This window comes from Urocampus carinirostris, chromosome 10, assembly GCF_059441175.1.
Source record: "Urocampus carinirostris isolate Australia breed hairy pipefish chromosome 10, RoL_Ucar_1.0, whole genome shotgun sequence".
Taxonomy (NCBI): domain Eukaryota; kingdom Metazoa; phylum Chordata; class Actinopteri; order Syngnathiformes; family Syngnathidae; genus Urocampus; species Urocampus carinirostris.
In genome coordinates, this window is record NC_142358.1 from 11,273,357 (window position 1) to 11,299,964 (window position 26,608).

The 26,608-nt window shown below is 40.1% G+C and overlaps 1 protein-coding gene across 2 annotated transcripts in view; it reads right to left on the reverse strand.

The window, feature by feature from the left end:
• The window catches only part of b3gat1a (beta-1,3-glucuronyltransferase 1 (glucuronosyltransferase P) a), a 154,006-nt gene that overhangs the window by 72,957 nt on the left and 54,441 nt on the right, over nt 1–26,608 (reverse strand). For both annotated transcript variants that reach the window (XM_088345199.1, XM_088345200.1), the window contains exon 2: nt 16,028–16,244. The gene's annotated coding sequence lies outside the window, so the exon portion shown is untranslated. The remainder of the gene's footprint in view (nt 1–16,027; nt 16,245–26,608) is intronic.

Consider the following 26,608-nt stretch of genomic DNA (forward strand, 5'->3'; position numbering starts at 1 on the left):
ATCAAGATATCGTCCAGATACACAAAAACAAAACGATTAAGCACATCTCGTAAAATGTCATTTACCAAAGATTGGAAAACAGCTGGAGCATTGGTTAATCCGAACGGCATTACCAGATACTCGTAGTGACCGTTGGGTGTGTTGAATGCCGTCTTCCACTCATCACCCTCCCGGATTCGGACTAAGTGGTAGGCGTTGCGCAGATCAAGTTTAGTGAAGACCGTGGCCCCCTGTAGAAGCTCAAAAGCAGAGGCAAGCAGCGGCAAGGGATAGCGATTTTTAACCGTGATTTCATTAAGGCCCCGATAATCTATACAGGGCCGGAGTGACCCGTCCTTTTTTCCCACAAAAAAGAACCCCGCCCCAGCAGGAGAAGAGGAGGGTCGAATGATACCAGCCGCCAAGGCATCGGAAATGTATTCCTCCATGGCCTTCCTCTCGGGAACGGACAAGGAGTAGAGGCGGCCCCGAGGAGGAGCAGACCCCGGCAGGAGATCAATTGCGCAGTCATAAGGCCTATGAGGGGGCAAGGAAGAGGCCTTAGCTTTACTGAAGACCTCCTGTAGGTGGTGGTAACAGGCTGGGACCTTGGACAGATTGGGTGGAGCCCTCGTGGAAACAGGATGATTTGGGTAAGGAGCGGCTTGCAGACAGGTTTGGTGACTGTCCATGCCCCATTCAAGTATCGACCCAGTGCGCCAGTCGAAATGGGGGTTGTGTTGCACCAACCAAGGATGACCCAGGACAAGGGGTTGGTTAGGGGAGTGGAGTAAGTGAAATCGGATCTTCTCTCTGTGATTTCCAGACAACTGTAGTTCAATGGGTTCCGTTATTTGAGATACGGTGCCTAATAGGCGGCCATCCAAAGCCCGAGCTGATACCGGGTTAGGAAGGGTTTCAACAGGTATCCCCATCTTGTGTGCGAGTGACAAATCCAGGATATTTGTTTCAGCACCAGAATCGATGAGGGCATGGAAGGGTTGAGATGTACCGGAAATAATGAGATTTGCCCGGAGAACAGGTCTATCAGTCTTGGGGGACGATACTAAAGCTGAGCTCAATCGGATGTCCCCTATATCCGACGAGCGTTGGCTTTTAACGGGCAATTGACCACCCTATGTCCCTGGCCGCCGCAGTAATAACATAGCCGTTCAGTACGCCTTCGCTGGCGTTCTTCGACGGAGAGAAAGGTGCGGTCCACCTCCATCATCTCATGAGGTGCGGTAGAATTGGTTGGGGGGTTCGGTATCTTACTAATGTCTTGACTTAGCCGGGTGATGGGTTGGCTGGGATCTTCTCTCTCTCTGCGTCTTGCCTGAACCCTACGGTCGATCCGGGCGGTCAGTTCGATAGCATTGTCAAGAGTTACCGGAGGAGCGTGGGAAACCAATTCGTCTTTGATATAACCGGACAAGCTATGGAGGTAGGCGTCGACCAGCGCCTCTTCGTTCCAGTGACTCTGGGCTGCTAGTGTGCGAAAGTCAATGGCATAGTCGGCAATGGAGCGTCTCCCCTGGCGAATGTTCAAGATTGAACGAGCAGCATCGACTGATGAGGCTCCAGAATCAAAAACTTTAATCATTTCCTGGCTAAGCAAATTAAAAGAGGTGCATGCTGTCGCCCCTCGTTCGTATTCTGCCGTTCCCCAAAGGCGGGCTCTGCCAGTCAGATGATTTATCACAAAAGCCACCTTCGCCTTTTCGTTCACAAAGGCTCGCGGTTGTAGATCAAAAATTAGTCGGCAATTTATAAGAAAGGGGCGGATCTGGGCGGGCTCTCCACTGAATCTCTCTGGCGAACCTACTCGTGGTTCAACACTGCCGACCTGATCAGAAAGGGGCGGAACTGGATCTCGTGCTCGTGTTGCCGGGGAAGCTTCGTACTGTTCAAAAAAATCTTGGTGACGTTGTACTTGCCGGACTAGTGTGGATACGTCGTGGACGATCTGTTGTATTGCGCCTTCGGTGTGTTGTAGGCGCTGTAGCGCGGATTCCTGTTCGGCATTTCCGCATCTCTCAGAGGTGGGACGAACTGTCGCTGGATCCATGCTTTGGTTCGAGTGTTCTGTCAAGGAACAGAACAAGGACTCGGATCCAATAGCGTCAGTTAAAGGCTTTATTGTGACAAGATTCGGTGGAGCAGGCTTGGGACGTCGAGCCTTGGCAGTGGAAAGCCTCTTGGGACGATATGGCAACTCCGTGGTGAAAACGCGTGGCGAAACGTAGCAGGTAAGTCGGTGGCCGGGGCGGAAGAGTAATCGTAAACTTTTAACAGACAAGGGTCAGGCAACGAGAATCAGACTTGGAATATACATGGGCTTGTGGTACCTTGAATGTTGGAGGTTCACTCAGGAAATGAGGAAGACACTCGAACGTCCATCTCTGGACGCTGACAGCTTATGTAGTAGACTTCCACCAATCAAGAGATCGCGTTCCAGCACACCAGCTGATTACCTCAGGTGACTCCGGTTAGGTAATCACGACAGTTTCACAGCACAACCTTTTTTTGACTAAAGTCTTTTCCTGAGCAAATACTGGAAAATCCGAGTTACAGTAAGAGACATCTTTTTGTCAGTATGGTTAACATTTAAGATTATGATATCACGGTCCTACCTACAACCTTTGACATAATGGTGAATACATATTTTAGTTATATAAGTTGTCTAAGCTAATGAAACAAAAAAATAAAAAAAATAAATAAAGCTTTTTTTGAAATTTAACTGATGCCTAAGAACAGGAATTTTCAAATGCTCTATTTTTCAGTCCAAGTATGGCACATTTGAGTAGCCATTGGTACAAATTAGTTTCAGAAAAAGTTTTGATACATACAATTATAATATTTTGAAGTCTTATACAGTACATCCTAGTACGGAATTTGTCGCTAATATTTTATGATAATAATCCAAAATAATTCAATATGTGTAATAACATTTTCACGTTACCGTTTTGCAAATTGATAATGCAAATGAAAAGTTTGTCACTTAAAAAGTCCGAATAATCTTAAGTTGTAGACAAATTTAAACAATTGTGAGACATGTAAATAATGAAATTATTTTTTTTGAAACGCCAGTGAGGGGCCAATGCATTACAACTAGATTGCGCAATATTTGCAATCATTCCAGGTACTGGTTTTCAGAATGAGTGAGTAATAGAGCAAGAATATAATATCACAATTATGTAATACTGTGTTTAAATTCACAAGCTTTGTCAAGCCAAATCACATTTATACATATATGAATATTTGTAAATATTTACTTTTATAGTCCTTAATCACAAAAGGACTTGAAAGGACTGCACAGGCCACAATAGACCATCCCTTGATCCGGGCCGACGTGCAGGCAAAGAAAAACTAAAACAAAAAAGGGATAGTACGAAACCTTGAGAAGGAGCCCCCTAAGTGGCCACCCCTCTCCCAGGATGACCAGGCTACAATAAATGTTTCTTTATTGCATTGGGGAATAATAAAAAAGACATAATGAACATCAATAAAAACAAAAAACAAACAAAGGTAATAGTTAACATTGTCATAATCTTATCCTTATTTAAAATAATTTAGAAAGGTATGACCATTTGTAGTCAACTACAAGTCAACTAGTATACATGATTCAAATGTGCTGTGTAAAGCTAGCATTGTTGGCTAGTGTTCGAGAAGCTACCCTTAGCAGATATTACTCACAATCCTATTATTAGCAACTAATGGCCGTTATAAACTGCGTTACTATGTGCTTAATCCAGGCAAAATTTTGCTGGAAACTAAACAACATAAAGCACTTCCTTTGTTATATTGGCAAAGTAGCATTGTACCTTCATAATAGTCCAAAGGGGTCAAACTTAACTTGCGATAACGTCCTTAACAACTAAAAGCATAAGACTTTAACAAAATAACTATAGATCTACAAAAAAAAACCCACAGTACAAAGGAATTGGAGGGATTCTCCTCTCAGGGTAAGAAAGCGATATATATCTCGGCTGGCTAGCTGCACGCTAGCATCGAGTATCCTCGAGTCAGCAAAGTCATCGCGATGATTAAAATACAACCGCCCAAAATGTAGCAGTTTCCCACGAGTTGTAGCTCCAGGTCATCCATTTCTTGGGTATAGAATCTGGCGTTGGTGAGATACATGCTCATTAGGGGGGGCTAAAGAGAGTTGTTAGCTGCAGCAGTAGGCCAGACTTGTAGCCTTGTTACTTTATCCCGACGCCGCCTCAGTCACTTCCCGAACCCAATAACCATGTACAAAGCCAGAGGGTTCTGGTGATCACGACTTCTTTTCGCTCCTCTGACTTTCCTTGGAGTACGATTTAATTGATGAATTTCTTTTCAATATAACGAGCCGCTAAAAGTTATGTGGGGCCATGCTCCTGAGTTTTTTTAGTGGCTACTTGTGCACCAGTCTATCACAGACGTGCACACAGACAGTTACGTCCACCCAACACAGAAAGCCCTCCCGAACCTGCCCCCATAATAGCGTTTGCTGTCTGGTGTCTGCTCAGAACTCAGTGCCCAATAGTATCAATGACAATAAAGACAATTAAATTCAAAGTCCGCGAAGCAGTGAACCAGCGATAACTGAACCACATCGTAGCAGTGGTCTTTCTAGGCCTTAACGATCGATGAGTTTTTTATATCATTTTTAATATGGCAATTTATCCAATACTATTATAATATTTTAATTTGGGCATATAAAGTTTGACTTTTGATATTCTACTGGCTTCCATGCAGCTATTGTACAGTACACGTTTGCTTAATTATGCCAGTATGAAATGCATGAGAGTGTTTTAAATGAGATTCAATTATTCAGTTATTTATTTTATGAAATTCAATTAACGCAAGCAGCGGCATCGTAGATTTGTGCTATTACTGAACAAAGCTTTTAGAAAAACTGGAGTTGATTGAAGAAGAAAGCAATGTACTTTATACATTAAACGCCTGCATCAATGCATGATTGTTCTACTTTGCAGGCGTAAGGAGAAAATACAATGGTTGCGCTCTTTCTTTCTATTAAAGGTGCAATCCCACCAAATAATGTATTCTTCTTGTACAAAAACCTCGGTTCGTGCATGTTTATCAGCCGGGCAGAGTGAGCAAGCGAGAGGCGCTGGAACAGAAGGGAAAAAGGCACTTACTGCGAATAATAATGCCCAGAGGTGGGATGTAGAAAATGACGGTCTATTCTTTATATGATGTGGAGCCTCGGGTCAGGCTATACAAATGCAATCTATTTCAGACACACAATGCCTGAATCTGCATCGCTCTATAATTTAGGAGATTATTGCTCTAACAGTGATACGGAGATGAAGGCTATAGCTTCTGTCTCTTTGTGTTTTTTTTGTTTGTAAATTAATTTTCATCGGAACGATTGTGGATTTAACCTCCATTGAACAATGATACAGAGACCCCTTGCTACTTTGTGGTTTGGTTATCGTGGGTTCACTGATTTTGCGATTTTGAATTGATTTGTCTTTATTATCATTGATATCAACGTATCGTACACTTTGGTCTGAGCAGACAGCGCACAGAAAATTCAGCAGACAGTGCACAAAAGATGCTATCACGTGGCAAGTTAGGGAGAACTTTGTGTGTGCGGTGAGAGTGATTGTCCGTGTGCACGACTGTGCTGTCAAACAGCTGGGGTGGACGGGCGCACAAGTCAATGTTTCCATCAAAAACAAACTAGGAAGCATGATTCCAGCTATCTTTTAGAGGCTTGTTACATTGAAAAGAGACAGAGCGAGGGTGCAGGTCCTGCCTTCTGCTACGGCTAATATACATAAAAAAACCTGACAAGCCACCCATGCGGAACCGGTAATGGATGACCTGGAGCTAAAACTCACGGTAAACCACTTGATTCGGGACTGTTGTATTTTGGCCCGGATTAATTCGAAGTTACCCGATGCAGCATGCAGCTAGCCACCCCCTCTATAAATTGCTACATGCCCTCCAATTTCCGCGTACTTTTGTGTAATGGCAATAACACAATTTGGTGTTCTGTGTTTTTATTTCTAGATCTATAATTGTTATTTTGTTACAGTCGAATGCTCTCAGTCGTGAGGATGTCATTTAGAGGTCAGTTGGCATTTACAAAGGTGCGGTGCCCCTTCACAGATTTTTTTTTTTTGCGGGGGTTCTGGTTCCCGTTAACCGCAATAACCAAGGGATTACTGTATTTAGTACCATTTATTCAATTAGCAAAAGGAAGTCAACAATAGTTTGCACAAGTACATACAAAGTGTTTTTTAGAAATGGAATGAAAAACAAAAAAATGAAATGCCAGACGCAAGTATATTTACACAGTAAGCCTGTTTTAGATAGTCATAAGGATTTTTAAAAATCAATGCTAGGATGTTATTGCCCTTCTTTCTCAAAAAGTTCACCACCATTATCTTCTATGGATATCAAAGATCCATTTCACATAGCCTGGTAAGGAATCAGGTAGAAAAAAAACCAAAAAAAAACTTGTAGGTTTGTGACCAGTAAGAGTCTAGCACCAAGTTGACTGTTCCCAGGGGTTGAGTTTTTTTTAAACTTTTTTTTCTTCTTAGTTTTGTTAATTTCGCTTTTGGAGAATTGAATCTAAGAGAATGTTTGCACCATATGCCCCCGTTCTCGAATGGAATGCAGCCGACTCCTGGCAAATCAAAGTGGCTCATCTCATTCCTGTTAAAGGGTCTTGAAAGGACACACAGGATATTGCAGAAGAAAAAAAAAAATCGACCGAGGTGAGGGACTCTAAATTTATTTTTATATACTGTACATCCAAAATATTTGACCCATTGGCATGCGAATATTTGCAATTTACATTTATCATGAAGAAAAATAGGGAAACAATTGTCATATGAGCAGACAATTTTGCTAATATTTCTTATCGTAAAATTAAAAAAAAAGAAAATCTGCCAAATGTAAAATGTATCTGATGATTTTGAATATTTCATTTGATGATTTATCTTTTTTAACAATTGTTTATATGATTCCCCAAGTGGAATACATTAAAATCCATTTACAGAAATGCGTAGAGTTAGCTTTGTTTTTTAAATAGAGTAACATTATTTTTTGGGTATTCGACTTGAAGGTGGGGTGCATGGGGTGCATAGTTGGAGGTGTCATTACACCTATTAAAACTAAATTTTCTCTATAAAGTATGTGTTAACCAACGGAATTAAAAGAACCGTTATACACTTTTTTCCACCTTATTTTTAATCGTCAGTTTTCCGGCCATAGAGCGGATTACGTTGAAGGGACGGAGGTGGGGGTGGTACATAGTGATATTACAGGTGAGGTCATGGTTGTTCCTGGATGAAAATGGTGAAAGGAGGAAAAGGAATGTTTCAAATACAGTCAAAATGCCAACCCAAACCCCCAAAAAGTTGAAAAGGAAGAGTTTATTTGAGCACATCTAAGAGTTTCACATACTTAACGTACAACAAAAGGAGCTTCAATGATTATTTCAACCGAAAGATAGCATCAGCAAATAGAATATTTGAGGTTCCATACACCACTTTTAAAAAGAGCGATTTTTTTTGTAGTGTAACAACCAGTGATCACATTTATAAAACTACAAAAGTCTAAAGTTTAGGCTCTAAACCACAGGCGGCCCACGGGCCAGATCAGGCCCGCTAAGGGATTGAATCCGGCCCCCGAGACAACACTCAGAGAAGCGCAAGAGAAAGTCAATCTGCAGGTTGAAATATGTCAACTTGATGTTGCCAAAGCCAGGTGCCTCTCTCTTTCTCTGTCTCAATCTCTCTCTTCCACACCTTTTCTCCCACTCTATGTCTCTGTCTCTTTCACTCTCTGTGTCTCTCTTTTTCTCTTCCTTTGTTGCTCTTTGTCTCTTTCTCTCTCTGTGTCTTTTTAACTTCTTTTGCGCTAACTTCATGTTTTCCTTTTCTCTCTTTTCTCTTTCTCTCTTCCTACCCGTCGCGCTTTCTTTTCTCTTTTCTCTTCCTTCTGTCTTTCTATTTCTCTTTGGATTTCTTTCTTCCACTCCCTTTATTTCCCCCTCTATCACGACTTCTCTTTTTATCTCTTTTGTTTCTCACGCTCTCTCCCTCTCTCTCTTTCTTTGTCCCGCCCTCTATCTTCTTTTCCCTCCCTCTTTCTCTTATTTCTTTATCTCTCTTTTTCTTTCTCTTTAATCTACTAGCCCGGCCCCCGACAGAATGTTTGTTCTATCGTGTGGCCCCCGAGTTAAAATGAGTTTGACACCCTTGCTCTAAACTATACTAATCAACAGGACAGGAGTTAAATCCACAATGTCAACACTTAGTGTCTCAAATCAACTCCCTGCATCTTCCATGTGAACCCGAGTCAGATACTTTCTAAATGGAATGAGGTATGTGTGATCTCTGCATATGAAGTTGTCATCACCCAATCACGTTGATAACTTTTGCTTTATCATGCGTCTCTTCCTTGTTACTAATCTCTCCAATCTTGTCCTCGGTGTGTCCTTTATACAGACCTCCGAAGAACATCGTCGTTTCATCCAAGTCAACTTGAGTGACAGCATCATAGAGACAACCAGAAAGGTCATGCATACACAGTCTTAGTTCATATGTAAAGGAAGCACAGTTTGCCTGTCGGAGCCAACTGGAAGAGTTAATACTTCCTATGATGATTGCTGTCTATAAATCCATGATGTGAAGCAGCCTTGCCGATTAGTGAGTGAGTGAGTGCTAATTCAGCTTGTACCGAATGAAGGGGCAGGCAGGCGGATTAGAATGATTATATAACATATGCTGTTTGCCATGGTTAGAGACACTGGAAATAAAACCGGCGATGGCAATAGTTAGCTGGCATCATTCCGTGAAGCTGAATTATGCCCGGCAGGCATAATGCACATTGGAAAATTAAACACAAAGCTTCGCAACCCAGGCAACAGAGACACTTAATGTGATGCAATTGATATCGAAAATCCCTCCAGTTATTTTAGAAAATCACATTGAGAAAAAGAGAAATCCAAATAGTAATATGAAACACAAAACTTTCACAGTTTTGTTTGGAAGCACAAAAATGTCAACTATCGTTACATTTAAATGTATTAGGTCAATTCCTATGATATTATACTGCAAACAAAATTGTGCAACCTTAACTGCTGTCATAATAATTGCTTTCGACGCGTTCACTTGAAAAGTAAAGCTTTTTTAACATTTGAGTTTACTTATGAGAAATACTTTGACTTGTTAACTTAGTGTGTTTGATCATTTAAATCTGTTTTTGAAAATTAAAGTTACTCCAACCGGCAGCACTGTGGGGCAGTGGTTAGCGCGTGTGCGGCACAGTTCTGAGGTCATAAGATCAAACCTCCTTTGTGGAGTTTGCATGTTCTCTTCGTGCTTGCGTGGGTTTCCTCCGGGCACTAGGGTTTCCTCCCACATTCCAAAAACATGCATGCCAGGTTAATTGGCCGGTCCAAATTGTCCCTAGGTGTGAATGAGTGAATGAGTGTCCCCTGCCCACTGCCCGAAGATAGCTGCGCAATGTTCTTTACCTGACAAACCCATGCGATCCTACAGAGGATAAGTGGTGCAGATAATGGATGGATGAATGGAGTTACTATAACTATTGAGTTAAAGAAGGGATGGAGCTTAGACTTAGACCTGAAAATTTAAATCAATAAGTATACTTTATAGATTGAGTTAAATCTTAATAGCTGCTTTAACTCTTTAGTCAAATTAGCTTTAACTTGTTTTGGGCTTTAAATATAGTTAACATTTTGAAGGGACACTTTCTAATATTTAACCACTGGAGGACTTTGTAATGTGCAGTGCAACCGGAAAAGGAGTGCTACAAAGCACGAGGAAGAACACAGACAACAGACATTCAAAGTGACCAAACCGCACCATTTCTACTTTCTCCCTACGCCAATAGGTAGGTATCTCTAAATTTACATACCAGGCATGGAAATTAAAGTTTTGGTGCAGTGCTGAGCTCTGTTATCTCGCACTAGTGTCATCCCTGCGGGCCACTGTGGCTTACGTAATTCTTGGGCGTGTGTGTGTGTGTTACAAGCTGACATCAAATGCGCTCCTGTCAAAAATAACTGATTAAAAAATGCAGTTTTAAATCCTATTGTAATTAATTTGTTAACCTTTGTAAACATTATGACAATTTAGCTTCATAATTAATTGAAGCAACAAATGGGAATTGGAGTAGTTAATGTATATTATTCTTTCATTCATTTTCTGGTGGCTTATCCTCACTAGGGTCACGGTTACTCTCAAATACAGTGAGTTGCTGTCAGGGGAAGGCAGGTGAGGCAGAGCTTAACACTGTCATCATGGAAATATAACATCAAAAATATATGACATGGATATATTTAATTAGTGTTAAATGTATTTCTCATACAAATTCACAATTTGGGGATTTGGTTTTTCTAAGAGATTGAATTTTCTCACTACAGTAATACCTTGCTGGGTTAGCACGTGTGCAGCACAGTTCTGAGGTTATGATATCAAACCTCCTGTGTGGAGTTTGCATGTTCTCCCCGTGCTTGTGTGGGTTTCCTCCGGGCACTCGGGTTTCCTCCCACATTCCAAAAACATGCATGTCAGGTTAATTGGCTGGTCCAAATTGTCCCTAGGTGTGAATGAGTGAATGAATTGTCTGTCTCTGTGTGCCCAGCGACTGGCTGGCAACCAGTTCAGGGTGTCCCCTGCCCACTGCCCGAAGATAGCTGGGATGGGCTCCAGCACCCCTGCGACCCTACTGAGGATAAGCAGTGCAGATAATGAATGAATGAATGAATGAATGAATAATACCTTGCTGTGTCGCGATTTACTTAGCGTGGTTTCGCTACTTTGCAGATTTTTATTTTGCGTTGTGGTCTGCGTTCTGATTGGCTAAACAGTTGCCAAGCCCCTTTCTGAGTTGTACACATACCGATAAAAGCTTGTATCATTTATGTGCAAATATTTTTCTTTAGCAAATTTTGCTAAAAGCCATCATGTCAACAAGACGCAACAAAAGCACAGAGGCAACTCCTTTCTATCGCCAACAAAGTTGGACTTCTACTCCCACTAAACTTGCTCATAAGCTACATGTGTGTCTTTTTGGTAAAAAAAAAGTTGATAAAAAATGATTTTTGTAGGACAGAACCGGAAGGTAAATACGTTTTATACAAAGTTTAAACTATGGCTTTTGACTATCGCTGGATATTTTTGAAATGTGTCCCCCGTGAAAAACGAGAGGTTACTGTATATTTAAATTATTATTAATACATTAAGTAAGCAATGACAGATGGTGATAATGAGACCAAGGATTCTTATTTGGTTCACCCCTCCCCTCCAGGTCTGGAGAGGTATGGGTGCCACCAGGCTGTATTTTCCCAAGACACACCCCGGGATATGGTGCCCCTATGACCCAAGTGGTTAGGGGATCCAAACAACAAACCATTAGTATTCGTATTAGTATTAGTGTTAGTGTTAGTGTTAGGACTGTATTCCTATTCTTATTAGTATTAGTACGTGAAACCACCCAATATTTTCTTTCTTTGCATGGTTTTGCTTATGTATTGATACTTTTTTCTTTTTTGTCAAAAGGAGCAGCTCATTGACTTAATTTAATTGGTAAAGCTAATTCTATCAGACTTTTTTGTATGCTACAGTTTATATATTGCTTGCTCTCTTTGCCAAATAAATCTAAACTCTTTGTTTGTCACTTATAGGCTTCAAACTGATTTTTGTGAAAATGTACAGAGCTGTAATTTCGCAAGTGTCTTTAGCTTAGTTTCGTGCCAAGACATCACCAATAAATACACCAAAATCGATAAACATCTGCTTTCGTGGGTCTGCTTTTATGGGGTCTCTAACGCCCTCTGCAACCAAAATTGGGTACTGTCTGATATACTAGTCATTAGTGGTTGAAGAGCCACCCACTCTCATAAATTGCTGCCTTCTCACCTCAGTTTTATTCCTCTACTTCTCTAAGATACCTGCGCTATTATAGAACGTGTTCTAACGTCACTATTCTCAGCATGGAATGAAATCAGAGGTATCCGAAATTGGAGAGTTAAGTGGATCTGTCAGCTCACTTTGAACCCTGTCCTCTTAATTCATCGCCTGGGTGTCTGAGTGCAAATGGAACCTTTATTAGATGTGCCGAGAGAGAAACAAGTGATAGCCATAAGAGGAAAGAAGACAGCCCTACTCCTGCATTTTCTTTTTCTAAAAGCAACGGAGGGGCATGTTTTAAATGATATATGACTCCATCGAGAACAATAGGTCTGTGATATCACCTGGTATATATTTGCTTTCTTGGACTATTGAACCATTTTGAAAACGATTGAGAATAAATGAGAAGTTGATATTTTATCACAATAATATAATTTTGATGGAGAACAATAGGCATCATTGGACATTTGTGCATTTGCGGAAATATCGTGTAACAAAACATTTAAATTAAACCAATATTTTGTAGACAGTATCAGAACAAGTGACGCAACAACTAATTGATAATTCATGTGATTAAATACAGATTGAATCACTGCTTTTTTTCTTTTATTTTTGATTAGAAATTCATCAGGTCCTCATAGTTTCCGGTTCCTAACAGCAAAAATATATAGATTTACATTGTCCTCCACTGTTGATTGAATGATTTTAATAAAAATGATTTGTTTTTTTTAATGATGGATAGAAGCTTTATGAGTGAAATTTTTGTATGATCATCTATCCATTCATCCATCATCTGCACCGCTTATCCTCAGTAGGGTCGCGGGGTTTCTGGAGCCCATCCCAGCCATCTTTGGGCAGTGGGCAGGGGAGACCCTGAACTGGTTGCCAGCCAGTCGCAGGGCACACAGGGACAGACCATTTGCTCGCTCATTCACTCGGGTCTATTTAAATTATGTTTTTGAGGGGTGGGTGAATATTTTAGCCCAGTTTTTAATTTTTTATAAACCAAACCGGTAATTATAACACCTTTTTGATTGCCTTACTTTGAACTAATGTTCTGTTTTTTAACACTGATATATCATTTGATGTGATTTAGTGATTACTGGTAATCAAGTTGTTTGACAGCAATCAGTTAAAAACAAAATATTGATTCTCTGGGTCGAAGAGTACGGATACAGATTGGCATCATTTATTTACTTAAATACATACATAATTTGAATATAGATACGAAAATACACCAAACGCAACGTTCTTTACCTGACAAAGCACCTTTCGCATGTCACAAATGCAAGTGACGTAACCTCATCGCCACAAAGTTTGTAATTTAACAAATATAAAAAAGCCACAGGATCTGTGAACTATGAACTGTGATCATTGCCTACTACAGTCTGAAAAGTATGGACTCAGATATCTATTTATGTCATTGAGACTACCGTAAATTCCGTACTATAAGCCGCTACTTTTTTCCCAAACGTTCAGCCCTGCGGCTTATTCAGTGATGTAGCCAATTTATGTAATTTTTGTAACAGCCGCCAGCGGCGCTCGAGTACAAAAGGTAAGATTTCGACCGGTGGAATATATGCGCCGAGGAAGACTGTAACTTCTTAGCTTGTGCACAATTTAAATTAGCGTAGACATATCCTTACCATGTAAATTGCAATAAGAAAGGCACATGACGCAGCTTTCAAGCTAAAACCAATCGAGCAGTCCGATAAAGAAGGAAACAGAGCTACTGCACGTAAACTTTACCTTGTGTGTGTGTCCCTAGCGTGTTTTTGAATAGGGAAGCGTGGGACAACGTCCATATGACAAAGTCTCTTTCCCATACTGGGGAAGAAGACTTTGATGACGTCAGTTATAAGGTGAAAGATGAGGACGGTTTACCGTGGTTTCTGCACGAACCGTATATATATATATATTTTTAACAGAGCCATATATTGCATTGCGGGGGTGTTCCTAGTAGCGTTTTGCTACCCTTCACTGGCATGGTTTGGGATGAAAGTTATAATATTATTATTAAAGCTTTGAAAACTCTCTCGGTGTACCGTCTTTCTTTGTAAATATGTGTAACCATGTATAATATGTATTTGCAACTGTAGATTTTTGTAATGTATTTATTTTAGAGACTTATTCCACGGGTGAAAACAACAGGGGCTGATGGGAAGTGGAGTAAAGGTGAGACGTGTTTGTGGACGCAGCGGACAATAGTGGATATATATTTTTCCCACCCTTACCTTTGGAAATCTACATTTTTTTTTTCTTGGATTATTTTTAACGGGACCCGGACTCTGCAGGTCTGCATCAAACATTAAGTACCGGTATCATTTTCCATTCATATTGCCGGCTGTAGTTTTTGGACTGTGTACTTTATATTGAGTTACAATTGCGGGACTCAAAATCGGGTTTGGGTTAATTTTGTGATTGTGTTACATGTTTTTGTGAGGGCGCAAGCGGCTTATGTACAGGTGCGGCTTGTGTAAGTACAAAAGCGGTTATCCTCTTAAAATGTGGTGGGTGCGGCTTATAATCAGGTGCGCTCTATAGTCCGGAATTTACGGTACTTAACTTCTTGGTAGGTGCTGCTGTTTGGTTACCAACGGATTTCCAAACAAAACAAACAAACTAAAAAATAATTGAAATGGGCTCTTCCATTGAAACTCAGACAAAACCTACCTGAAAGATTCACAGCAATTACAAAATTATTAGTGACCTTGAAATAAAATGTCAATTTTGCAATCTTCGCTCAATGACACTAAATATACTCATTTGATGGTAACACTCCTTAAGTAAATTCAATTAAAAATGTTTACAACATCCGCCTTTGACGTATTGTATCCTCCCTAATTTTGACAATCAGTATTAAAAAATAATAATAATAATAATCTTTTGTTAAATCTCTTTTCTATAAAATCCAGTTTCTAAATGACATCAAAGACTACCCATGCATATTCCAGGCCAGTGGTCGACAACCTTTGCTGTACCACAGACTGGTTTAATCTCTGACTATATTTACGCGGCCTGGCCCAATAGTAGCATTAAGTAATAATCACAACAATAACAACAATTGTCATCTACTATGCTAGTGGCTAGTAAGTAAGATTTGGCACTCTCCAGCTGTGATCTAGGTTCAATTCCCGTGTCATCCAATGCTGAGCGAACGAAGTCAGTGATAATTGTTGACTGAATGATCAATTATTGTTTAATTACTTTGATATTATATTGTAATGAAGAGCACGAACCAAATGTTTGACAATGATGTATGCGGATATATACTGTACAGTAGTACTTCTACTTACAAATGTTTCTACATACAAACTTTTCAGGTTACAAATAACCTAAATGGGAAACTAATGCCTCTAGTTACAAAGGTGTTTCAGGATACGAAGTCAAAAATACAATACAGTACAGTACGCGCTGCTAAACAAACGGGCTGCATACATCCCAGCATGCTCTTCGTGTCACTGTCACAGTTCGGAGTTCAGAGACGAGGTTTCGGCACGATGGCGGGGAGGAGGATGCAGCTATCATTCATTCATCCTAAATTTAAGACATTTTGGCAAAATTTCATCAAGTCTTGGAATTCATGGAAAGGAATCACCCAGAAAAAATGGTGACAAGTTGGGCTACCATTCATTATGATGTCTGCCTCACGCATTTCCGACAGCTTGTTGTAGGCTGGCAAAAGCAGACGTCACTGGATCAGTTTTTCAAGAACGCGAAGCAAAAAGGTAAATGAACATTTTTATTATTTCCTGTTGTTATTTTGTTGTCGTTTTTTTACATCATGTGCCTTCCGTTTTATGTTCATTGTGTGGTAATCTGATTCTAACCTGCTTATGTTTCATGTTCTGAAGCTCTTTTATGATTTATCAAAAAAATATCATACTTTAACGGGGCTACATTTACATTCAAAACAGGTCTTCACTTACCAAGTTTTCAGGTTACGAAGCTACTCCCAGAACAGATCAAATTTGTAAGTAGAGGTACCACTGTACAAGTAAAAATAAGGCAATTTTTTTTGTCTGTGTTTGTCGACCAATGTTCTAAGCAACAAGCAAATACGTTATTGGAGGACAAATGTTTTTAGCGTGGCAATCTGTGCACATCCCCCAGCACACTGTCAACAATAAGATACTCACAGGTCTCACTCTGACGCAGACTCTGGCACCTCCTCCCTCCTTTTGCCGTCGTCGTCTTTTTCCTCGTCAACTCAGAATGTCGTCCGATTCTGTCACAATTCACCCGGCTCAATCCCTTCTTAATTGGTGACCACCGGAGAACCGGGTTCAAGGATGCTCAAATGGTGTGGAAGCCGCGCCGGAGGCGACGTCCGAAATCCCAAGGGAGCCCGGCAAGCTGGAGAAAGGAGAGACGTGGGTAAGAATTGGCCTGCTCTTCCTGACACAATGAGGAGCATTGACTGATGGGAATGAAGCCACCGGGTCATTTTCAGAACACTCGGAATTGGAATTTGTGTCAGCAGCAAAAACCGACCTCTTTATGTGAGTGGTCCTCTGGAACATTGTCAAACAACAACAATAATAAAACATGATACGTGATTTAAGCTTCTGGGTATACTTACAACAGCAATGAACGATGAGATTATTTATGTGACTGACAGTGATTGTCTTGACCAATATTATGTTTTTTATCTACAAATGCTGATCATAATGTACTGTAACGTTACAGACGCAACCATCTAGCTTATGTAACATTGGCATATCAAATCAAATAAAAAATTATTTGTAAAGCAATTTCCAGGCGATAAATTTAAACTCAAAGTTCCGTATGAAAACATGATTTTTTTCCAACCAACCACCTGGAATGCCAAAATAAACACACACATTGGTTAAAAAAAGTAAAAAATAAATAATTAAATGTCAGAACCCATACATACGGTGGACCCCAACGCGTAACATTTTCACACCAAGCTTTATTTTACGGGACCAGGGCAGTCATGCATGGGAGCACAAACGCCAGCGATTCGGCAATCGCTGGACAGGAGAAGTGAGACAGAAGTCAGGCGTGGGAAACCAGGATGCCAGGGGCAGACGAGATCGAAACCGGACAGGACAGACGGGATCGATACCAGATACAGGATCCATGAGTAAGATATACATTGTGGTGAGTCAGAAGATAAATGCTAAAAACACAAACACATCCCCCCAAAGTAACTCCAGTTGCACCACTGCTAATAAAGAAGCTATTAGCGATTCATAACTTTTTAGCCGCTAGCAACCTCACGGACCAGTTTTTGGTCTATCTATGTATTGTTGTGAAGCTAAGAGCTTGCTCTGTCCACTCCACGCATCGGCCCGGTATTGCAGTACCTCCGGGAACGGTGCATTCGCAATGATCGCAGCAAGGCTTTAGGGCTAGGACCTTAGCTTGGCCTTTTGGCTGAGAGTAAGTGTCCCGGCTCCTAGGCTTTGTAGCGTATTATGAACTGACCGATAACGGATAATGGATAATGAATAACGAAGATAGATCAATAACCCTTAAAAATCCCTAAAAAACCCCCCCCTCCTCAATCTAGACTTAAGAAACACTTGTAAAAGTTAAATAGTTATTACATTAGCTAACGATTAAATATGCATCCTAGCAAGGCAAGGTTTGGTTTCTCATTTCTTTTACTCCAAATATACATTTTCTTTTGTATTTTCACAAGTAAAATGGCCCAGTGTTGCCAGGCCAATGTTTTGTCGTCTGAAGCTCCAGTACGGTAGGGCGGTGGAGATCACACAAAAGTACATTTTGTTGGTATTTATTGGGGGTGCCTTTACACAAAACCTGGCTCAAAAGAGTCACAGAAGTAAAACTGTGTAATTGATTACAAAAATGGGTTCAGCCATTTCGGAGACTATAAGTCACATACAAAAACTCGCACACACAAGCACACAAAAAAAATCAGGATCTACAAAATAGTTTAGAAAACAAGATTTTGAATGATTGGTATTCGATTTGATTGGATTACATTAGATGGATTAGATACTTTTCTATAAAAAAAAGTTTCTATCTATACCTTGCATTCATTTTTCTAGTTTGGTATCGTGGATTTTTCCAAAAGATTGTGTGCCCTAGCTAGGTGGTTGGTTGGATCCTTAAACCACAAGGGTCCTAGGGGCACCACTTCCAGTATTGTGTCTTGGGCAAGTAAAGCCCATTCCTCTCCAGGCCAACAATAATTTCCACCCTGTCTCGTACCGGGGTCCTTTCGCGTCTTAAGCGAATGCGCTAACCTCCTGGGAGCGTCATTTCAGAAATTGCGCCGCACGCCTGCTTCTTCCCACGCATTGCCACCATTGTTTCTCTATTATTGATGAGGCTTCTCGCTTTAGCCTGATCCGCCACAATGTCGGTTGTGCTCATCATTGGGTTAGCTGCAAGATTTGCCCAAAAAAACGAGCCAATGCCACGCACTGCAGAAGGCTTACAGGCGGGCAGCTTGTTATTATTGTCCAAAATCGAATCCACAACCATTACCATAGGAACCATGCGGGATGTCTTTTGTGTTTGATCCTTGCGATCCAACTGGAATTGAACATTTCAAATCGCTCCTGCCGCGAGAATTGCATCAGAGGAAAGATAGCCGGAACATTTATTAAAATAAATAAAATAACACAAACACAGTCCACTTTTCACCCGGAAAAAAAAAAAAAAATTCCAACTGTATAGCAAACGTTACAAAGAGAATAATTGATACCCACACTCGAGATTTGTTTTTCAGTTAATTTATTAGTCTCTTTAGGGAAGTTGACTTCCACCGACTCTGCCGGGGGAAAACCACATAGATTACCCTACACAAAACAAACAAACAAACAAAAACAGCAGGATGACAAACATACGATGAAGGCAGACTGATCGGATGTTCTTAGAAAGGTAATGGTAGAAGGTATCAGGCTTTTCCCGAGTCCGGCCCACCTAAATCTTATTGTTCTGTATCTGCACCCTGACTGTAGCGGGAAAAAGTATTGCTGTCGTGGGTGAGTGATATCCAGGACTATTGTGTTTGCCAGTCAGATGATGGACCTGTTTTTTAAGTCTGAGAGGTTGGGTGTGGGTAAGACGATGATTTTAGCATCTCTGTATGTTATACCTGTTTGGTCCGATTATAGTGAAAAAATGTGGAGCAGCGCAGGAGGATGGGCTGGACAAAGCTTAGGTACAGCTATAACAGGAGGTGCAGTGCGACATATAGTGCTTTGACATATCCCTTAATTTTGATATTTGTGTTCAGTCCTGAACAGATTGTTCATGAATCAGGTGTGAATCCAAAGGGAAATCGCTAAAATATGCAGAGCTGTGACGCTTTTGGGATTCTGATTGCAGGTAGCCTTCGGAATGTTTCATTCTTTTACATTTAGCCCCTTTCACCTACCCGTAAGAAATATTTTATTGTATAAATACTTCACACCGGGCTGCAAGGCGAGGCAGTGGTTAGCTCTTGTGCGGCACAGTTCTGAGGTCATTAGATCGAACCTTTTTGTGTGGAGTTTGCATGTTCTCTACGTGGTTGCGTGGGTTTCCTCCGGGCACTCCGTTTCCTCCCACATTCCAAAAACATACATTTCAGGTCAATTGGCCGGTCCAAATTGTCCTTAATTGTGGATGAGCGAGTGAGTTGTCTGTCTCTCTGTTCCCTGTAACTGGCTGGAAACCAGTTCAGGGTGTCCCCTGCCCACTGCCCGAGGATAGCTGGGATGGGCTCCAGCACCCCCGCGACCCTACTGAGGATAAGCGGTGCAGATAATGGATGGATGGATGGATAACCCACAGCCACATTGAAACTTGACATTACAGTCCGTTTTTACTTAAATCTAACAATTTGAATCAATACATCAGTGCCCCCTACTGGAATGAAAGATAAATTACATGTTATTGAATACGTTTAAACTTTAGAAGACACTCAATATAAGAAGCGAATACATCTTTGGTATTTGGAATCGGAAGGAGGACTAGATTATTCTGATTTAAAAGCGTTTAGGGCAACTATAAGCACATTATAATAAACCCTTTACCGTTCTCAATAATTTAGTCCACCTTAATCCTTACATTGTTTAACATAAAATTAAAACAGTAGGTTCGGAAATCGGAAATGCTGATTCACTACTTTTCTTAAACTCAGCATTAACAAGGACAAGACATGACAAATCATTACATCCACATTTATCATCCACTTACTTTTCTGTCACTGTAAATCAAATGTGAACATCACTTTTGATAATACTACATTAAATAATGTCATTATACCCGATTAGTATTCCGTCAAATGTCGCTTATTAATCTCACCATCTCATTATTCTTACTCATCTACATTAAAGGAATAGTGCGTATTATTTAGCGCAACAGTGTCCAATTTTTTAACTACCGGCCCTTTTGCCAAGTTTTGCAACCCAATGCTTCCCCAACTCAAAAAGTTTGCCCACTCCCGTTGCAGAGGGTCAGATTAACTCATCAGATTGTAGCTACGTTTAAATAAATATAGGACTGAAGGATGCTTGAGATCTCAAACTGTACCCATGCTTATTGGGGGTTAAAAGCTCAGAGATAAACCTCGGCACTCATCGAAAATGTGTTCTTTTGTGCCAAACATTGCTATGGTTACCAATCAGAATTGAAATGACCCTCTGATTGGACGTGTGATGCAATAAGAGCAAAGGCCATTGCTTGTTTTCAGGAGGGACTGCTTTTAAATGAGGGTAGCCAGTAAAAGTCATGACTGTTATGTGCTCTAACGACACATTCATATTTAATTTATTTTTGAGAGCACTCCGTCTGCCAACAATACTGTATAGTGAAAATGTTAATGGTTTCTTGAGTAGGATTATTCATGGAGCACATTAGAAAAAAAATGCAGATTTCAAACTTTTTATTAATGTCAAATTCTATCCCCTCAAAAAACAGCACATTTGTGTCATTTTGTGAAAGCTGACTAGGAGTGTTGGGTGCATTACAGAAAAAAAGGAATTGGTTACAATTACTTGATATTGATTTGAAGAGTAATTCAGTTACGCCCAGATTACTGACAAAAACGTCAGGTTACACATTACACATATGTTCGTTTTGAAATTAAGTCAAGTCAAGTAATTTTTATTTGTATAGCCCTTAATCACAAATAAACTCAAAGGGCTGCACAGGTTATTGCACACATATCATTTGCCACATAATAAAAAAAAAATAGAAGAAACGTGTTCACCAACCTGTAACACAGTATTTCTTGGCTTCCAAAAGAACACCTAGCCGAGACACTCCATGTCCATTTTGTCTGTGGGCAACAGCTCAAAGATTCCATTCTCTATTACTTGGTACTGACCAAGAAGTTTCCTTTTTTCTCCAGGCATAGTGTATTGCAAAAATAATTTTACAAATGAAAAGACCATCATTCAGCACATTTCCATCTTTAATTATGTGTTTATGTTTCGCCAATAAATTACTGTTCGTTTAATGTTCCAGTCTGCATGTTGCCTACCATTTGGTACGGGGTTTGTGTTTAAATTAATATTCTTTATAGCCATGTAGACTTAACTTATGCTTTCGGTAGGTCAGGAATGGGGCAATAGTATTTAATTCTTTTATAACGGCACAATTTGCTCCTTACACGACCAATTCTAGCTATGAGCATGATCCTGTAACAAATTTAGGTTGTGTAAAGAGGTTCCACTGTTAACGGTAGGGAAAATATTCGCATGAGGAGAAATTCAGTCTTGAGCCCAAGCCCGACCCAAATTTTAGCCCGGGTCGTGCCTAAAACATTAATCATTAGGTTTGGTTCGGGCTGGGCTTCTCTCTTGCTGACTTTCTCTTTTATAACCCACCTGTCACTTTTCTTCTTTGTCTCTTTGCCTGTATCGCTCTCTTACAGTGAAATTTAAGAGATGTACATAAATGTTTATACGGTCTTGTTTAGCTTGGATTCCGTTACAAAAGACTTAATGTGCTATGATAAATCACCTCTCCTCCTCCCGAGTCCTCAGAAATAAAATGGTACATTTTAGGGATTGCTTCGGGCACGGTTCTGCAAATCAAGGCAATTAAACAGGCTCGGTCTGGGTCAGGTCAGGCTGGATTTTTTAGGCCCGCTCTTAACTTTGGCTTGAGACAGCGCCACCATAACTTTATTCAGTTGCCTTTTGTAGGTATTAAATGTAATCACCCTTCAGGGATCACCCCTACCGGATCGAGGGTAGTATAATAATAATATAATAATAATATTATATTATTATTAATAATAATAATAATTTCCTTGTATTGTCATTCTGTGTAACAATGTACACAGAACGAAATGTCGATTGCACCTGACCCGTTGTAGCGAGCCGATGCAGCCGCAGCCAACAGAGGGCGCCGCCGACCACTTTTTAAGTCTTAGGAATGACTCGGCCGGGGCGCGAACCACCGACCTCCCAGTCTCAAAGCGGGCGCCTTACCATCTAGGCTACTGAGCTGGTATGTGACGTTAGTGAGGGAAGGAGTACTCAACAATCAGACGCACCAAGTAGCAACGACAGTAGAGTTACCGAATTTCATTAATAACTCATCAGAATATCAGCTAAAAAATGTGTTCCAAGAAAGTGTCCCTTTGTTCGTCCCGACACTGTCGACCAGACATTTGCCACTGTGGCACACACGGAGCATAGGGTCTTTGATCCAACGGTCCACAATGGCTTTGATATGGTCTGCCCGCATGGATGTTGGTACCTGACAGTGACCGATATGGGCCAGCCGACCGAATCGCAAAGCGTGGAACGACGGGTGGAGAATGATGTATTCATCGGCTGCGAAGGCGAACATGAACAAAATGGAAGCGTGCTTTCCAATGTGCTGCACACATCAATGCATCCATCATCCAGAGAAAAGAATGATAAATAAAACAAACACGTATGTGTATGGAGAGCCCAAAGGCTCAACCTGTTTCTATAATGGGCAAAAACAGTATGCGGTACATACATACACAGTATATACATTATGCTTATTGGCCTGAGGGAAAATATAAATGCACATACTGTACACCATGGGACACAACATTAGGGACCCCTCAATATTTGACCCCCTCAATTTAAAAAAAATGAACAATAATGATCAACTACAACAGGCTTTAAACCAATAGCACTTAAAAATGAATACATTCAACATTTTCATGATTTAAAATAATTATATTCTTTTTATTTTTATTTAAAACATACTTAAAATTAACAAAATCCTCAATGATTTGCAATACAATATATCTTTTACTGGCTTCTTTCAGATATGTATAGACGATTTTTAGGTTTTCAATCACAATAAAGCAAATAAACATTGTTAAAAAATAAAAACATAAAACAGGGCAAAAAATAATTAAAAAGATAATTAGAGAAAATAGCTAAATAAAAAATGAGACTTAAAATGATCACATGCATAATATAGTGAATCAAATAATTTTTCAAGTTTTCAACCACAACAAATAACTAATAATGAAAATATATGTGCATATGCTTTTGTGCATAATTTCTGTTGTCTCTTTTCTTCATTAGTGGTTCTTGTTGTTTTTTTTGGTACTGTGCCCAAATATAAGACACAAACTTTTTGCAGTGTGTATGTGTGCATAAAAGCATTCATAGCCTCTTGATTATTTGACATGTATTGTTGCTATCATCTGAAAGAGAGGGAACCTCATGTCTTTAAGTATGACTCTATGATTAATGCAAGATTTTCAGCGGGTGAATAAACGCTTTCTTCTTGTGTAAGTGTTCCTATGTATTATTCACCAGTGGGTCTTAGTTCAGCATCTGTCTTGGAAAAGTCCAAGAGACACCCTCCCTGTTCCTAGCCTGACTCTCCATCTCTCTAAAAAGCGCCATATGGCTCTGACACATCAAGATCGAAAGATGTGGCCCATCAGCTGTAATTGGAGGAGCCGTGGCGGTTTGCTCTCCAGGAGGGAGGGATGGCGCTTGCCACGGAATCGATCCGTGGGACGGTGTTGTGTGGGTAGGCGCCCCCCGAAGCGCGCAGATGACTTCATGAAAGCACAGCAAAGAATGTCCATTTGTGTGATTTTTGCTTTTGTTTATAAGAACAATCGCCGTCCAATAGAGCTGCAACTAATGACTACTTACATCAAAGGTGTTCAAACTTTTCAGAACGTGGGCCGGATTTGGTAAGGCACACATAGTTGTTTAGGACTTCAGTGAAAAAATACTCCAATGTTTACTTTTCCTTGCTTTGTATACAGTCGCCGTGTCTGAAATGGGGTGGGCTAAAATTCTCACAGAAAATCAAAGGCAAGTTGGCCAAAGGACACATGCCATCATCTGGTGAAACGGTGATTATTTTGGTGGGGTACAAATGTATCTTATACAGCAGTCAACATTACTGGTGGGCCACATATTAATTTTATGACCGAGGCCGCGCACCAGTAGAAATTTTATCACAGGCTGCAACTGCCCCCCGCGCCGGACTGTGGACACGCCTGATTTATAGTCGACTAGTTTTAAGTTTAATCTTTAGTTTACACACAAAATAAGGAGAGAATACATCAATTGATTTAGAACTTACAAAGAGGGCCAAAGGAGAAACATTCAGGTAAGAGAATTCCATCCTGTCCAAAAGCCCTCGTCTGAGGTCCCTATTTTTATTAAAACTTCAAGGTTACAAAAGCAGATCAGCTCTCTTCACGGTTAGTGAGTGACGAAATATATGCAACGACGTTACATAATTAGAATAGAAAAAAAACGAATTGTGTTCTGTTATATTTAAATTAAGTTAAAATAAGGTTTAATTTGCAAGATAATATTTTTGTTTAAAACTATTTTTACATATGATGAAGGGTTGCACGGGACACAAACTCACCCCTTGTTGTGCTGTGGGTCTTAATGTCCGGTGTCGGGTTGGGAAGAGCGAAGTAAAATGAATGTTTGGTGCATTTTATTTGTCCTTCAATGTGGGAATCATTTTGTTGAATTAGAGTGAGGCTGCCGTTTTGTGAGGGCAGAGCCTTTGTGTTAGCGATGCGTTCAGGGACATTTAGTAAATATAATTAATTGACTTCTATTTGTATTTTTCAGTTATATGGTACAATCACTGTACAATCACTATAGTGTGATGTTGTGAGAATGTCTTACTAAGCCTAGTAAATGTGAATATTGTCACTCAAACAAGTAAAACTTGAACTTGGACACAAGACATCCCGGAGTTTGTTTTCTATTTTAAAAGTGAACACTTGGTGTGTTTAAAGAGTTTAAAGAGTTCTAAATGTGCTCTCAATTTGAACTGAAACAGAGCATAGCTTGTCTGCAATGTAAAAATGAAAGTTTTATTTGTGCTCAATGAACTATACTACAATAATCCCTCGGTTATCGCGGTTAATGGGAATGAGACCACCCGCGAAAACTGAAAATCCGCAAAGTAGCGGCGCCCCTTCAAAAATGCTTAAAAAAACGTATACAGATATACAGTATCTGCAAAAGTGGAACCGCGAACTAGCGAGGTTCCACTGTATAGGTGTCTTGTTTTCTTATTTTTGGCGTTTTCCTTGCCCGCATGTCATTTTTTAGATCAGGGTCTGCTGTAATAGTGGCCCTGCAGTCCTTTGAGACTTTTTGTATTTGAGGGCTATACAAATAAAAGTGACATGCATTGACTTGTTGACACTACGATTTCCGTTTGTTTATGTTACTACAAGAGAAAAATGTGCTATTGCGCTTGAGGAACTCTTAGCAGCAATTATATTCTTGTAGAGATGCCTCACTTTGTTGGATAAGTGTGTCTGGCAACAAAAGTCGACAATAAATTTCATTGTGGACTACCTCTATTATCGATTTTTGTTGACAACGTCGACTAAAACCTTGCAGCATTACCCTTCAACCTAGAGAATCCTAATTAGCTGTTTTGTTGATCATCAGGCTGTATGGAGGCACGTTGGTTTTAGCATTAACCTTTCATTACGCCCACATTAAACAATAAAGGAAATGCCAAAGGGGTCATTATCACCAAAGTGATTGATTGGAAACATTTACCCGGCAATAATCTTACTGTTATCCTTCCTTGCGACGACACACGAGTGTAATTGCTCGCGCTGTTCACAGAAACAATGAAATAGCATGAGATTGATGATAATTTTCTTGATATGCATTCAGCTGCGTTTGCTCGTTGAAAAAAAAGGTCTTCTTTTTCCCTATTTTTCATCCTCGGGGTGTTTTAGGTTTCCGTTTCTATGGCGACGCGGAGCAACTGTGCCTGGCGTTTCGCAAGAACATCTTGGACCAGGTTAAATCACGAGCTGTTTTTATTTACTCTGCCCTGGTGTCTTTTTCACCGGCTGAGTAAAAGGTGTCTTGCAGAACTTGTTTATGGTCAGATTTAGTGGACGAAAATCATGAGAATACTTAGCTAGGGTACAATATATATATATATATATATATATATATATATATATATATATATATATATATATATATATATATATATATATATATATATATATATATATATATATATATATATATATATATATATATATATATATATATATATAAATAAATAAATACGTTTCGGCATGTTCATGGTTTAAATACATCAGATCCGACTGTCTACCCTGCGACATGATTTGAGCAGGTCTGAGGTTTACACTTATTTACCGCCTCTAAATTGTCAATGGGCCTGGGACACGCCTTAAGGTGTGCCAACCTGCTAAGATTTTTCTGAACCATACTGGCAAAATTCAAATCCAAGGGCATTTCCAGCAA